Raw genomic sequence first — 17,170 nt, 5'->3', positions numbered from 1 at the left:
CTAGTCACATTTTTTCAATTGTATAAAGGGGGAGTAAAAGTCTTGAGAAGTAAGAGCTGCAAATATCAATCATGTTGTGAATTATGGTATCTATTGATGCTTTGAAATAAAATGTAGGGGATTCTTTTAAATTATGTTCTTAGGTGTAGTCACCCAAAGTAGCTGAAAGATGGCCCAAAAAACCTAAACCATAATAAATATGGTTATTACCACAAACGTGGTAAGATTGTGTCATTCAGTTACAGTAACTCTGACATATCTATTGATAAATATAGTTGCTGGTTGTCTTGTCCATTCTACTGTAATTAACTTCAGAAACAATTAATGACATGAAGCAAACATCCATTTATGAACAAAACAGTCATGTATGTTCTCTCTAATGAAAATTCAGGAAAAAATGATTTTTCCAGTCAATATCCAATCTGTGAAACAGATGGCAAGCAACCAAAGCATTCTGCCTTTTACAAACAGAGAACCCCTATCCTCTGAGAGGAAGAAACAAGGAATTAAAAATTCAAACTTAAAAGTTTGAATTGAATTTGTATAAACGAGTTTATGATAATAGATTATGTCAAAATGAAAGAATTTAAAACAGAATGAAAAGTTAGGACACCTCAAATAAACTAACCTGATCGGAGATGAAAAATCTTGAAATGAAATGGCAGAAGCAAGGAAATTAGACACTAGTCAAAATAAACGATCTAGAGCAAAATGTCTCTTTTGACTGCAAAAACAATAAGAGATCAGTGACATAAAAAAAAAATAAAAAAATTCCAGGATCATTCGGATATTTAATTTCTTTGTGCAATAACAACAGGATGAGTCAAAGCTTCCTGGCTTCGTATTTTCTATCAAGCCTCCCAAAGAAATACAAAGCTTAATGTAAATATATAGCAGTTACTTCCACCTATATGTGAGCTGGATGAATGTTTGTGTCAAATGAATTCAATTTTCTTAATCTTCCCCTATTCTAAATGCCAGTGTTAACTTCGTATATATATATGTGTGTGTATGTGTGTGTGTCCATGCATGTAAAAGCAATGCAACTGAGTAACCCCAAAGATAAGATGTGAGAAGACGACCACACAAAGTAAAAGTAAGATAGCATGTACTTTCTGAGATGTATTTGGTAAGGTTTTAGCTCCTACAAGCATTGCTTTCCCACTAACTCAACAAGGCATATACAGCAGAGAGGAAATTTCCAATTTATATTTAAAAGTTATCTGATTTCTAGATACTACAGTAACAAAAATTCTACCATGGCTAGTTGAAGAGGCATATGGGATTACTGCAAACGAATTCTAAGAGTAAAAGAAATATGCGTAACAGTTATCTCAAAGGCATCTTTCACATTGACCACAGTACTTTACAGTAGTGTTTTAAAAGCAGGATGCTGAACTGGAAAGCTAGCTTTCTTTCATAGATCCCTAGAATCAATGATTACGGTTAGAAAAGACTTGCAAGATCATCTGGTCCAACCATCACGCTACTTACTACCAATGTCACCCACTAAACCATGTCCCTAAGCACTACGTCCAAATCTTTCCTTAAACACCCTCAGGAACAGTGACTCCACCACCTCCCCCGGAAACCCATCCCAGTGCCTGACTGCTCTTTCTGAGAAGAAATGTCTCCTTATTTCCAACCTAAACCTCCCCTGGCACAACTTGAGGCCATCCACTCTAGTCCTATCTAGCCTGAGAAGAGGCTAACCCCCATCTCCCCACACCTTCCTTTTAGGTGGTTGTAGAGAGCAATAAGGTCTCCCCTGAGCCTCCTCTTCTCCAGACTAACCAACCCCAGTTCCCTCAGCCGTCCCTCACAGGACTTCTGTTCCAGGCCCTTCACTAGCTTTATAGTCCTTCTCTGGACATGCTCCAGGCCTCAATGTCCTTCTGTTACTGAGGGATCCAAAACTGAACACAGGACTTGAGGTGCAGCCTCACCAGAGCTGAGTACAGGGACATGGTCACCTCCCTGGTCCTGCTGGCTACATTATTCCTGATACAAGCCAGGATGCCATTGGCCTTCTTGGCCACCTGGGCACACTGCTGGCTCATGTTCAGGCAAGCACTGACCAGCACCCCCAGATCCTTTTCCTCTGCACAGCTTTCCAGCCACCCTCCCCCAGTATAGCATGGAGTTGTTGTGACCAAAGTGCAAGACACAGCACTTAGCCATGTTGAACCTCGTCCTAAAAGGCTGAAGGATGGATGTCCTTTCACTAGGATAAGTCTAAACTTCATGTTGTATAAGAGAAGCAAAACAAATTAGGCAGCAAACAGATTTCAGTTATAGAAGGAAAAGACCCCTCACAAGAATAAAAATATCTTTCCATGATGGTCTAAGAGAAAGTCTCCCCAACCAAAGGACATCTGCAATTTAAGTCAAGCCTTATTACTTTAAAGAGATATGGAAGTTCTCCAAGATCACAGAAGTGCTTCCTAACTGCAAGGCTCTAGTTCCTCTGTCATTAAGAAACTGATATTTAATATCACAGAAGAAAACCAATGAGCTATAGAGCAGATGGTTAGCTAAGTATCATGCAGAATCAGGAAGTATGAATAATCCTACTTGTTCCATTCCCTCCAGCCAGCCTCTGTGGCTAACATGCTGGCTTAACATTAAAAGATAAGGTAGAAGCTACAATTCTACATGTATTAAAGCAAGGCCATTAATGGGACACCATGCAAAAGAGTGAAGGATCATGTGTATTAACCCTTCCCCAGGACAAGAAGGTCTTCAGAACAAAGATTCTATTTGCAGTGTCTTGTTTGTTTACAGCCCTGTGGAACTTGCATAAGAACACATCTATGGTTTATTGTTCTGATGTCCAAAAAGGAGAGGAATACATAATTTTTCAAATCCAATTCAGGATATTTTCAACAGCCTCTATTTGTGTTCACATCCCACTTTTATCTGCCCAATTTAACAAAATTAGATTTTATGCAATATGAAGTTAACATATTCATTACACGTTTTATGAACTTTACACCAAATTTATATATGATTTTGTTACAATAGAGAATTCTCTTGTACACAGTGTTGCTCTGTAATATAAAGTCTATGGGAGAAATTGCAAGATGAAGTAGGCTGCAGTGCCATCATTACGATGTTGACACATAGCTTTATGACTTGTATTTGTCAGACTTGGACAGTGTAGTCTCTCAGCTTGCCAAGTGCCCTGCTGTGATAAGGTGCAAGGAATAAGTAAGCTGCTTAAGTTCAGAGCTGACAAGACAGATGTAATGCTTGCTAGTAATGAAAACAACATACAGCCATTCTTGAAGACCACACAGTAAAATGTACTAAATGTGCCTAGCAAATGATCTCATGCCACTATATAATACAATAGCAAATGCCACTCCTCCAGAGAGGAAATGTTTTCTTCCATTGTTTGGGGGTCATTTAAGACAGTCACCTATAGTGCTGCCGTCTGTGGCTATCCAAAAGGTCATACCTTCTTCTGATACGGATGGGATGCAAAAGAGAAGGATGCAACAAACAACTGTTAAAAGAGACACACTGTAAACAAAGGGAGGACAAAACTCTAGTCTTTAAAAGAGTGTGCTGTTTTTTTTCTATAGTAAAAATTGTCTCAAACGTAGATCCCTCATCCTTTTTCTTGGAAACTGCAGATAAAGAAAGCTCAGATAGCATTACTTTGACTCATGGCAAAAAGTAATCCCTGGCAGCAGTTCAGCAAACCTTCTTTGCTCCTTGAAATGAACGTTAACCTGACTTCCTCCAAATTCCTAGGATTTGCTGCTCATCTCAATTTACCGCTTTCTTCAGTGGGTCCTTCTGAATATTATTTCAACCAGCAAACAGATTTTAAAAGGGAAACTAATATCCGCTTGTGCAGACAGGATCTCAAGCTTATAACTTGGACCACACCTTTTCCAGGGAGCTACTTTGACAATCATGTTCCAGGAATCACCACGGCAATGCCTTCTGGCACAGAAATATGAAAAAGAAAAGGGCAGGGGAAAAAATGGTTTTAATTACTAAAAATACAAACTTAACCTCTGAAAGGTAAACATTTTAACTGTGCTTAGCTTTCAACTATTTCTAATGATATCCAAATACCTATCTAAGTACCTTAGAAATTACTCATCATTCTATCCTTTAAACATCTGAAAATCATAAAACAGTGAGGTTTAAAGGATATAATACAGTGAGAACTTAAAGGAGCACATGTCTAACAGAATGATACATAAGTGCCCACTGATACTAGTCAGGAGTGTTGCTTTCTTTATGATATATGTAATGTGTTTGTAGTCAATGGTACTGCAAATTTTATTTAAACAGCCTAAGACACACTGGTAATAAAAAGGAGAGCTTCTAAAAAAAAATTAAAAATTCCTTTTTAGGGTCCAGTTAGTCAAACTAGTAATGATACTTCAGCTTGAAATAGCTGACCCTGAGCACAGAAACAATAATTTTTGTGTAAGAAAAATTCTCTTTTAAATTTACCTTTTAAAAGTATCTTAATTTGTTGTATATTCAATCACCATAAAAACAAGAAAGAAAAAAAAAAACTCATATTATAAAAGTGTCTCTGTACTTGTCAGTGCAGTGATCAGACCTAAGTTTTCCTGACCTCTCCAAATACATTTAAAAACAAACAAACAAAAAAAAAAAACCAGCAGTTTTAAATGAAACAATGTTTCTGTCCTTGTTTCAGTTAGAACAGAGTTAATTTGCTTCCTAGTAGCTGGTAGGGTGCTATGTTTTGTCTTAGGGTGAGAAGAGTGCTGATAACACCCCGATATTTTAATTGTTGCAGAGCAGTGCTTACACCAAGCCAAGGACATCTCAGCTTCTTGCTCTGTCCTGCCAGTGGGCAGGCTGAGGGTGCAGCAAGAGCTGGGAGGGGAGAGACCCAGAACAGCTGACCCGAAGTGGCCAAAGGGGTATTCCATACCATCTGACATCATGCTAAACAGTATATAGGGGTGGCTAGCCACAACAGTAGATATATATATATAGGTGGCTAGCCTAAACAGTATATAGGGGGGGCCGGACTGCTCGGGGTTAGGCTGGGCATCGGTCAGCGGGTGGTGAGCAATTGCATTGTGCATCACTTGTTTCATACACATTATTATTAGTAGTACTATTATCATAGTTATTGTTAGTATTATTGTTAGTATTATTTTTCTGTCCTGTCTCTATCTCAGCTCACAGGCTTTACTTTCCCGTTTCTCTCCCCCATCCCAGAGAGGGAGGGGGGAGGTTGAGTGAACAGCTGTGTGGTGTTTAGCTGCCGGCAGGGTTAAACCACAACAGCTTCATGAAGCATTATTTAAATTCTGCACTCTACTCTATACACATTTAATCCTTGCTGGCTGCTATACCTATGTCAGAGCAAGCACATGTACATGTATTTCTGTCTCTTTCCTGGCTGTTTTCATTTTCACAATTTTTCTTTTCCCTTTTACATGTTGTATCATTTTCTAAATCAAATGTTTTTCTACACAAAATTTTGATACACAGTTACAAAAAAAAAAAGGTAAAAAAAATAAAAAAAATGTAAATTTTAATTTAGAAATAATTCCAAATTTTAGAATGTCCACCAGCACCCATCATTTATGTTCCTGAGGAAATAAAGTAACTCTTAACAACCTAACGGAACACTATTTTCATAATCCTACACACTAAGCAATATTTTTTTCAGCAACATAGTGTCACCAGCCTTGACAAAAGAGGAAGATAAACTATGGCATAAAATGACTGACCAAATATTACAGTGTGTGCAAAGCCCAGATGAATAACCACAGAATGAGACCCCAATTCAATAAATCCATTTTCTCCCTGTTCAAATAGGACCTCCTACCTTATTGGTCAAATTAGATCTTGCAAATGCATTCCAGTAAAAAATTAAGCTTTTATATTAAATACAATCAGAAGCCCTTTTGCCCTTTTGGACAAAAACTATTTCTGTCCCTGAATACACAAATCATATTTGAAAGTGGTCTCTGACCTTTAAAGCATGTAAGCACTTCTGAAAGCTTTATTAGGAGGCTGAAATAAATTCAAGGCAAAAATGAAAATAATTTCAGCGTTTCTATACATATATATTAATATAAATGTTATAATTATTTTTTTTTTTTTTAACTTATGTGAAGTAAAACCATGTACATAACTGATGCTCCTCATGTTTTTCAGTTGCTCCTTTGCTGTCATCAAATTATTAGAGGTGGGAGAGTTATTCCATGCTTGACAATGTAGAATATCATCTATGAAATTAAATGATTCTTTACTGTTGACATTATTATTCAATTCAAAACTTAGTATTTAATTTAGCTCTTCAGTGACATTCGCCTTTGGACAGCTACCTGTTTTACTCATGATTTAGCTTTGTCAAACAGCTAAACTGCCAGTTTATCTATGGACACAAATAAGTATACACGTGAGCTCATCTATACGCAAATACAGATTGCATAGATGCATAGACAGAAATGAACTTAAAGCATACACCCAAGTCTGATTGTCAGACTTACACAGCTTAAAAAAAATCATAGAATCATAGAATCATAGAATATCCTGAGTTGGAAGGGACCCTTAAGGATCATCAAGTCCAACTCTTGACACCGCACAGGTCTACCCAAGTTCAGACCATGTGACTAAGTGCACAGTCCAATCTCTTCTTAAATTCAGTCAGGCTCGGTGCAGTGACCACTTCCCTGGGGAGCCTGTTCCAGTGTGCAACCACTCTCTCTGTGAAGAACCCCTTCCTGATGTCCAGCCTAAACTTCCCCTGCCTCAGCTTAACTCCATTCCCGCGGGTCCTGTCGCTGGTGTTAATGGAGAAAAGGTCTCCTGCCTCTCGACACCCCCTTACGAGGAAGTTGTAGACTGCGATGAGGTCTCCCCTCAGCCTCCTCTTCTCCAGGCTGAACAGGCCCAGTGCCCTCAGCCGTTCCTCGTACGTCTTCCCCTCCAGGCCTTTCACCATCTTCGTAGCCCTCCTCTGGACACTCTCCAACAGTTTCATGTCCTTTTTATACTGTGGTGCCCAGAACTGCACACAGTACTCGAGGTGAGGCCACACCAGCGCAGAGTAGAGCGGGACAATCACCTCCCTCGACCTGCTAGCGATGCCGTGCTTGATGCACCCCAGGACACGGTTGGCCCTCCTGGCTGCCAGGGCACACTGCCGGCTCATATTCAACTTGCTGTCTACCACGACCCCCAGATCCCTCTCTTCTAGGCTGCTCTCCAGCGTCTCATCGCCCAGTCTGTACGTGCAGCCAGGGTTTCCCCGTCCCAGGTGCAGGACCCGGCACTTGCTCTTATTGAACTTCATGCGGTTGGCGATCGCCCAGCTCTCCAACCTATCCAGATCCCTCTGCAAGGCCTTTCCACCCTCATTCGAGTCCACAACTCCTCCAAGTTTGGTGTCATCAGCAAACTTGCTCAAAATGCCTTCTATTCCTACATCCAAATCGTTTATAAAAATATTGAAAAGTACCGGCCCTAAAATGGAGCCTTGAGGGACCCCACTGGTGACCGCCCGCCAGCCTGACGCAGCCCCATTCACCATAACCCTTTGGGCCCTGCCCGTTAGCCAATTGCTCACCCATCGTATGATGTTTTTATTTAGCTGTATGCTGGACATTTTGTCCAGTAGGATCCTATGGGAAACCGTGTCAAAAGCCTTGCTGAAGTCCAAAAAAATCACATCAGCTGGTTTCCCTTGGTCTACCATACGGGTGATCTTATCATAAAAGGAAATCAGGTTAGTTAGGCAGGACCTACCCTTCACAAACCCATGCTGGCTGGGACCAATGACTGCTTTGTCCCCCAGGTGCGCCTCAATAAGTTCGAGAACCATCTTCTCCATGATTTTACCAGGCACTGACGTGAGACTGACAGGCCTGTAATTGCTAGGGTCTTCTTTCTGACCCTTCTTGAAAATCGGCACAACATTTGCCAGCTTCCAGTCTACCGGGACCTCTCCAGACTCCCAGGATCGTTGAAAAATAATTGAGAGAGGTTCCGCGATGACGTCCGCCAGCTCCTTCAGCACCCGGGGATGAATCCCATCCGGACCCATGGACTTGTAGGGATCCAGGTGGAGTAGCAGATCCCGCACACGTTCAGGGTCGGTTGGGAGTTTGTCATCCCCACCGTCCCGGTCCTCCAGCTCGGGGCACCCTGGGTCCCGAAGCCCATCATCGGCATTGAAGACAGAGGCAAAGAAGGCGTTAAGCGTCTCTGCTTTGCCTATGTCATCGTCTGTGAGAAGACCTTCCCTGTCAAGGAGCGGCCCTACGTATTCTTTAGTTCTCCTTTTTCCATTCACATATCTAAAAAAACCCTTTTTATTTTCTCTCACAGACACAGCCAGCTTCAACTCTAGGTGTGCTTTAGCCACACGAATTTTCTTCCTACAGACACGAGCAGCATCCCTGTATTCTTTCCATGTCACCCGGCCCTCCTTCCAGTAGCGAAACACTCTCTGTTTCCGCCTAATCTCCGTAAGAATGTTCCTGTTCAGCCACGCCAGCCTCCTGCCGCGCCTGCCTGACTTGCGGTATTTAGGAATTGCCTGTTCTTGTGCTTCTAGGAGGCATCGCTTAAAGAGTGACCAGCACTGGTGGACATCAAGGCCTTCAAGAGCAGCTTCCCAGGGGACCTTGCTGACTAGTTCCCCGAGCAGCCTGAAGTCCGCCTTCCCCATATCTAGGGATGAGGTCTTGGTGGCACTTTTCCTTCTGTCACCGTAAATTTTGAACTCAACCACTTCATGGTCGCTATGACCGAGGCGGCCACCAATCACCACATCTCCCACCAGACCCTCTCTGTTTTCTAGCAACAGGTCTAGGAGGGCACCTTTCTAGTTGGCTCCGTCAGCACCTGCACCAAGAAGTTATCATCTAGGTGCTTCATGAACCTCCTGGACTTGCTCGTGTCAGCCGTGTGGCACTCCCAGTTAACGTCTGGCAAGTTGAAGTCCCCCATAAGGACAAGGGGAGTTAATCTCGAGGCCTCTCTTAGTTCTGTAAAGAATAAGTTATCGGCGCTATCGTCCTGGCCGGGCGGTCTGTAATAGACTCCCACAACGACATCCCCTTTATTCGTTCGTCCCTTGATCCTTACCCAGAGGCTCTCAACTTTGCCATCGCCGACCTGAAGTTCCACACAGTCCAGCCCCTGCTTCACATACATCGCCACCCCACCACCTCGCCTACCCTGCCTGTCCCTCCTGAAGAGCCTGTAACCGTCTATCGCAACACCCCAGTCACAGGACTCATCCCACCAGGTTTCGCTTATGCCGATGATGTCGTAGTTGCGGGACTGGGCCAGGACTTCTAGCTCATCCATTTTATTCCTCATCCTGCGTGCGTTCGTGTAGAAGCATTTCAGGTGCGTCTCCTTACACTCAGCACCTCGTGGATCGAACCGAAGGACCTCACTGGCACACAGCTCCTCTGATTCTAGCGTACCATCCCTTAGGTCTTCACCGGCGTGCCTGGTTTTAGCCCCTTCCCCCTTCGACTCTAGTTTAAAGCCCTATCTATCAGCCCTGCCAACTCCTGACCCAAGATCCTTACCCCTCTCCGAGAGAGGCCCATCCCATCCGGTGCCATCAGGCCCGGTGTAGCATAGACCTTCCCGTGATCAAAGAACCCAAAGTTGTGCCGGTCACACCAGTCACGAAGCCACGAGTTTATGCGAACAGCGCACCTTTCAGCTTCCATCCCCCCTATCGGAAGGACAGAGGCAAACACAACCTGCGCGCCTGAACCTCTAAGTTGTCGCCCCAAATCCCTAAAGTCTCTTTTGATCGCCTTCGGACTTCTCTTTGCTACTTCATCGCTACCAGCCTGAAAGACCAATAGCGGGTAGTAGTCAGTGGGCCGTACCAGGCGCTTGACTTTCTTGGCAACGTCCCTGACCCTGGCCCCAGGGAGGCAGCAGACTTCCCTACGGGTAGGGTCAGGCCGACAAATAGGACCCTCTGTTCCCCTAAGGACAGAGTCTCCCACAACAATCACCCTTCTTTCGTTCTTGGCGGAGGCAGTCCTGATGTGTGGAGTTGACCTCCTCACCCTAGGAATCCTCCTGGGAACACTTTCTACCTCTTCCTCAGTTGCTGTTGATCTCTCATTCTCCAGGGCCTCAAACCTGTTTTGTAAGGGCACCTGGGAAGGTGGGGTCGGAAGAGGAGGGCATCGCCTGCGATGTCGAGCAGGGACCTGTTTCCATTCCTCCTCAACTCCCAGATCCCCTCCCTCTGCCCGACGGCGACTGGGCAGGGTGTCCACCCCCGTTTGGGGTGTCTCACCCCGGTACCTCTCCTTGAGGCCCTGCAGGGAGTTACTCCACCAGTCTATCTCCCGCTCACACTCCCTGATGGCCCTCAGCCTCTCCACCTCCTCCTTGAGCTCCGCCACCATGCGGATCAGGTCATCCACTTGCTCACACCTAACACACGCAGCGTCTCTGCCTCCTGCCGATGGCAGGAACAGGCTCTGACACTCCCTGCATCCCGTGACCTGAACCGCTGCATTCTTTAGCGGGTACTCGGTCTGGGTGTGTACCGACCTCCTGCAGAGCGCTCCGTGCCTGGTGGAGACCATTTTCACCTAGCTAACGACTGTCGTTAACAGGTGTTCGTATGGGCGGGGGTAGCTCTCCGCCCTTCCTGCTCGCCCTGCCTGCGTGAACTGCCGCGCTAACTGCCGCGCCACTCCCTGTTTGCCCGCCCTGTTCGCCGCGCTCCTGGTCGCTCGCGCTCCCTAGGGGCTGCTTTTGAACGGCCGGGCAGGGGGCGCTGCTGGCTCCGCCTTCGCCTCGTCAGCCTCCCTCACGAGGGCTGCCGGCTCCTGGCGGCTCCCTGAAGTCGGCTCGATGCCGGAAAGTTAGCCCTGCCTGGCCCGATCCCCCGCTCCGCTGCAGAACGCGTCTGCCCCGGAGCCGATCGCCTCGGCAAATTACTAAAAAATTAGTAATATAGGAAATACCCATTTTATTGCTTACAGTTCTCTCTGTTCCTCTGTTCACTAATAAAAAGAAATTCAGAGGACCAGTTAACGTTTTAACCACTCTGCTTTCATTGATACAGATGGGCCCAATTCCACAGACATTATTTGTAGTAAGACATATCTGATGTTTTCCATCTTTTTCTGAAGTCTTTAAAGTTTGGTGCTGCTCCTAGATACAAATTTAACAGTTTGCAATAGGAGCTGCTCATCATAGCAGATTATTCAAATAGTAAGTACTACACGGCCATCAGTGTACATTCTTTTAACACACTTATTAAAAATTGATTGAATGTTGCAACTAAAGCATGTAAACTAAATTGTATTTTGCGCATGATTGCAATGAGTCACTAAATTTTAAACTAATTATATATTTTAGTAGCTTAATCAACTATCAGATCATTTTTACTTTAAAATTTGTAATTGAAAAAGTGTGCTAATTAATGGTATTTCACTGTTATTTTTAAATGAAATATTTCAAAATTGATCACAAAATTTGTCTATTTTACTCCCATTTTCTGTGACAGTGCAATGTGATAGTTAATTCATAAATTTATGTATGGTAAATTGATTGTCCTCTATTGTCCTTCCAGCAATACTTTTGGAAATGTTGAAGAGCAATTAATACCTCTTTGTATTACCAGAAATGCATGGCAACACTGGTATACTCACTACAAATGTTTATTTACTCTTTCACAAACACAGCTGTGATAGTTTTACTATCCCACTGTAGTTTAATAAATGAATTTTATTACAAATTAAAACACAGAAAATGAGCAGTGTCCTCAAATTTCTTCTTAGGCTCAAATCCTTCTCAGGCTTATATGTTATTAAAATAGAATGACAGACAGAAGAATATTTGCTCATTCTTTTAAAGCTCATACACATCTTCCATTTGAATCCATTCTTCAGTGGCATACCACAGAGAAACCTCTGTATTTTCAGAATTGATGTACCTTTCAAAACTATAATCTTTGGCTTTCAAGCTCACTATTATTTGCCTTCAGGTGCAAATTTTAAAGTGTATAGGCTTCTAAAAAGAATTTTATGGCTTCAGCCAGATACTGAAAGGCTTGTAGATCAGTCATCATCACAGTGTAAATTTCTTTTCAAAATAATGTTCCTCACTCAGAGTACACTTGTGCTTATACTTGGTTCACTTGTCAAATACAAATTTGAGGTCATCAAAAGCTTCAGGGCAACTTCAGCTATTCCAAAACTCATTTTCTACCTCTATTTTGTTGGAGAAATAGGATTTCAAATGTAAAAATAATAGGAAGCTCTACAGATAAAGAAACAAAGCCATATTATGTGCATGCTTCAGTACAGCATTGCAATGGCTGCCTGTAAAGACAGTCAATCCAATACCCAAGCATTTTAAAACACTGACAGTATAAAACGCAGACAATGCATCCTGCAATAGAGTTGATATGTATTCTATTCAAAACAAGATTTTAAAATTGACATCTTAAATACATAGGTTTAGGAACAGATGCTAATGATTCTATTTAAATGTTTTTTTTACAGCAGATGAAACATTGAAACACTCCTATTTATAATATCTACTGTTCATTATAAGTCACGCGTCTGACAAGGGTAAATGAAATTATGTTCGTATTCCTGCTGGCTTAGGCTCCTTGGCCATATAATAGGAAATGTTTGTATTTAATCTATTTTTAAGTTGTATGTTTTATTGAAATAGAATGACAGATGAGAGTAGTTATTCTTTCTTTTAAAAGCTGGGTTTATGTTTGAGAGGTCAGTCTCATTTTTCATCCCCCAAGATTTTTTTCCTGCAGCTATAGTTCAAATTTATAATTACAGCTAAGTAATTAACATTCTTTCGAAAGCAGAGACCATCTAAATACTTGGAGGAAACCTTTTCCATTGTCAAAGTAAAATGGAGTTTTTTCATGGACTTTGACAAGTCCAGGAATCCACAGTCTGTTTTCTATGACCCAAAGCCTCTTAAAATATAAACAGCCAAAAAGTTTTCAAAAGCAGGAGTTTACACCCAAGCTTCTCTCAGACACTTAAGGACATGCAGAATAAAGCAAAAATAAGAAAAAAAAAAAAAACTCAGCTGGAAATCCAAGTTTTATTTATTTCGGGTAAGCAGTTAAGATGCCATTAAGCTATGTTGGGATGGAAGCTGATACCACAAATCCACTGAGTCATGGCGTAAGCTTTCCACAAATCACACACCCATTCCATATGGCCACCAGCTGAAACTCAACATACATATTCAGACAGGTTGCATGTGGTCCCCCCTCAACACTATAACTTCTCATTAACTTTGTCTCCTCTTTTACCTCCTCCAACCATTTTCACTATGAAGAAACACTACTAAAATTGCTATTTGTTTATTGTCCCTCTTTAAATTTCCTTGTACAACTGCTGTTAGAACTGGGAGACCCCTAGACCATCCCAACTAACAGCACATACCAGACAGTCCAGTGATCATCAGCAGCCAGTGTGTGTTTAGTGATCAGACTCAGTAGGTCAGGTCGACAGTTGCGCTTGATTACCTCGAACATCTTTCCCAACCTACATGACTCTATTATTCTAAGTATCTGCAGACCAGCTGTAGTTTACAGTTTAAAATATATATTGTGGTAAGGATCTTTGATACATTTCATTCTAGAACCTGAGCATAAACCTCTGTATTCTACATCTACATGCAATGTATTTTCCTCCTAGCTTGATAATCACAAACTGTAATTTCACATGACTGTTAGAACTCAAAGTGTCTGATGGATGTGATCACACAAGCTGAATCTAAAAGCCTGACCGAGGCCTGACTCTGACAAAAGAGACCAGGGCAATCTAATTTTCCCATCCACATAACTATCAAAGAAAGATAAAAGTTATTGTCACAGAAAGATAAAGAGGAGTGGTATAGCGCCTTTGTGAGTTTCTCTCTATACTGAGGTTGAGTGGGAGGCCTCTTGCTTCCACATGAAAAGTCAGCTAGATTCCATCAGTATTATGAATATATACCCCTGAAATACAATGTATTACACAAACGGTTTTATTTCAACACACTATGTAGCATATTATTTTCTTTTACATTCCCCTATGAAAGATGAAGCACCAAAATCTTTTGTCACTATTGGTTTAGACCCTATCCACTAGCATTAAAGAACTTTTTTCAAGGGAATTAATTTTTTACGAACATTTCAATGTGTCATGTGAACTTTCAGCAATGACAGAACATGACACATAACCCACTGAAAAAAAGCTGGAGAAACATGACAACATTTTGTCATTCTATAAAAACAAAACCCCAGTAATTTGCAAACATGAAATTGTTGGATAAAAAAATAACAGCTACTGTAAGTTCAATATAAATACTGACTTCTACTCTGGGAGAAATCAGTGTATGCTGAATATTTAATAATAGAAAGATTGATAGAAAACACACAGATTTCAACCCAAAAAATGCCTAGTGAATTAAAACTATTTAATAGCAATTGGTATACATACCAACCAGGCAATAAAAACAGCCTTCCAATATGTTCACATTTGCACAGATGTTATTTAATTTGTCAAAAAGAAAACATTGACTTTTTATTTCCTTTGATATTCCTTTGTAGATGATACATTACAGAAAATGTCAGCTCAATCTCTAAAGATCTCTGAAAATAGTAAATGTTCTGCTTACTTCTTATTATTTCAGAGAGAGAAAGACAGGAAGCAAGGGAAAGGGAAAGTAAGGACGGGAGAGAGGAAGGAATGCAGACAGGAAAAGGGAAGACAGTTCGAAATATTTAAAATATTTTAAACAACTAGAACTAGTTACTCTTACATCGAGTCTTACAAAGAGTCCTACAAACACTCTATAATGTGTTTGTAACACTCTACAAACACTCTACTCTTACAAAGAGTCTCTCTCCATCTTTTTTTTAAGTCCACTTTATGTACTGAAAGGACACAATGAGGTCATCCTTGGAGCCTTCTCTACTTTACGCTGAAGAGCCCCAGCTCTCTCAGCCTTTCTTCATAGGAGAGGTGCTCCAGCCCTCTCATTAACTTCGTGTTCCTCCCCTCGACCTGCTCTAACAGATCAACATCCTTCTGCTGCTGGGGGCTCAGACCTGGGTGCAGCATTCCAAGTGGGGCCTCACAAGAGCAGAGCAGAGGGGGACAATCACCTCTCTCAACCTGCTGGCCACTCCCCTCTTGATGCAGCCCAGGAATATACAGCCTTTAAGAGATAGTCAAACTGCATACTTCCCTTAAATTAGGACAAGCATACCTACTTCAATATAAATTCAATGCCAGAAACTAAGTCTTGGAAAAGTAAGATTTAATGAGCCAATCCCAGATTAGAGTGCTGCATTCCCTCACAGTAAGGGTATCCACTACTGGGGCAACACTACATATATTACTGCTTTAAAGTATCCTGCCTCTCATTTTATTGTATTCAACTGAGTTCCTTCATCACAGTATTAATTCCACTCAAATATACTAACTCTGTTATTATTTATTTTTTTAAAGGAAAAAAAGCACTGTATTTTAAAATATTCAGGGACTCACAGGAGACCAGAAGGGTGTATGTAGCTAAATACAGTCTGTAGTGCCTCAGTGTAATTTTATATTGATGGAGGCTTCAAGAACTGAAAAAATACTAAGGACTGTAACCCATCTTTTATCAACTGCAGGAAAGAAGAAAAAGTTGTCAGTTATGAACAAATTCTTAGTATAATTGCCTCATATTTTGCAGAAATGACCTAAGAATTGTAAATCCTGAAACCTCACAAATTTTGTGCATTTTGGCTCCATATCTTTATAGTCAGTAATTTAAAATTAATTTGAGCCTTCTCCAGAAGGCTCCTACTACTCTTACACAGTTCAAGTCATGGACAGCCCATCAGAACGTGAATTTCAACACCTGGTAAATTAAACATTTTTGTGGTTTCAATCTCTAAGTCAACCATTTCTGATCAGACAGATGTCTGTGACTGTTTAAGATCCTCAAAAAATATAACTGAACATTAAATTAATTCACAGTGCTTCTACTGGTTGTATTTTCTGATTAGGAAGAATTTGTGACTCTCTTCAAACTCATTAAGAAGACTCTGTAGGTTCAAATAGGATTCTGAGAGATTCTGTCAGTGTGGGAACAAGAAGTGCATGCAAGTATACTGAAACAGCAAGAAAAAGAATTCCATGGTTTAATGTTCTGAGGCAAGAAACTGGAGAGAAGGATGGTGAAAAAACATTTAGACCATTCAACATTTTCAACAGAGGGTATTAAACTAAACAAATACCAAAATAGCATTCAGGAATATTTTTTAAATTGTGGAGGTAATTAGCTTTCAACATTTTTTGTACTAAGTTATACATAAAGTGTTTAAAAATATGCTTTATGTGATTCAAAAAAGGGATGTGGAAAACAAACTTTAGATTTTTTGAACAAAAATATAGAACAAATTACCATTTGAAAGACATCTAATTTAAATTAAAGATGCATCTCCACATTCATAAAAATAGCTACAAAACATAATGAATGAAATGAAAATGTAACAAAAAGGTTAATAGTTCAAAATGATGAAGTAAAAGGAGCTAATATAAAGTCAGGTAGGTCGAGAAATATTTTTGAAATAGCACGGAGCAGATGCAGAAAAGCGATGGCATCATTGCCCAGCATGTTTCCATGTCCACTAGTCACTTTCTGTTTATCAGAAGATGACATCACAGCGACGCAAATGCTGGCAAATTTAGTAATTCTCATGTAACACAGTAAGGAAAATTCTCCATGTTGCATGTCTTCTGATTTTGTACATCAACTTTCCAGAATGGCAGTGTTATTCAGGATGTAGCACAGGGTACAACTGTTAGTAATGGATGTATTTGTATTTACGTTTTATATCCGCTTTAAAAATTCTTCAGGAAACAGTTTGGTAGGGTTTTTTTAGTCCAATATAATGTGTGATCTGTTTTGTGCACATTTTTCAATACCCAGATGGCAGAGATACTGCTTGACAACCAGATCATACATCCTTTTACCTCAACAAATTGTTCCTTGAGGCAAAAATACATAATAAAAAGACCTCACAAACATGTACTATGTGATACTCATAGCCCGGGTTTCAACACTTCCATGACCAACACAGTTACAAAAGTTAAACATTCACAGTTGACACTGGTCAAGTTTGTTGTCATTCTTTTGGGGA

General features: G+C 41.1%; 1 protein-coding gene across 6 annotated transcripts in view; it reads right to left on the bottom strand.

The window, feature by feature from the left end:
- KDM4C (lysine demethylase 4C) overlaps positions 1–17,170 on the bottom strand; it is a 275,814-nt gene that overhangs the window by 55,721 nt on the left and 202,923 nt on the right. The gene's annotated exons all lie outside the window — the stretch shown is intronic.

Source organism: Anas platyrhynchos, chromosome Z, assembly GCF_047663525.1.
Source record: "Anas platyrhynchos isolate ZD024472 breed Pekin duck chromosome Z, IASCAAS_PekinDuck_T2T, whole genome shotgun sequence".
NCBI lineage: Eukaryota > Metazoa > Chordata > Aves > Anseriformes > Anatidae > Anas > Anas platyrhynchos.
The sequence above is the reverse complement of the archived record's forward strand: the minus strand, read 5'-3'. Positions and strand labels throughout refer to the sequence as shown.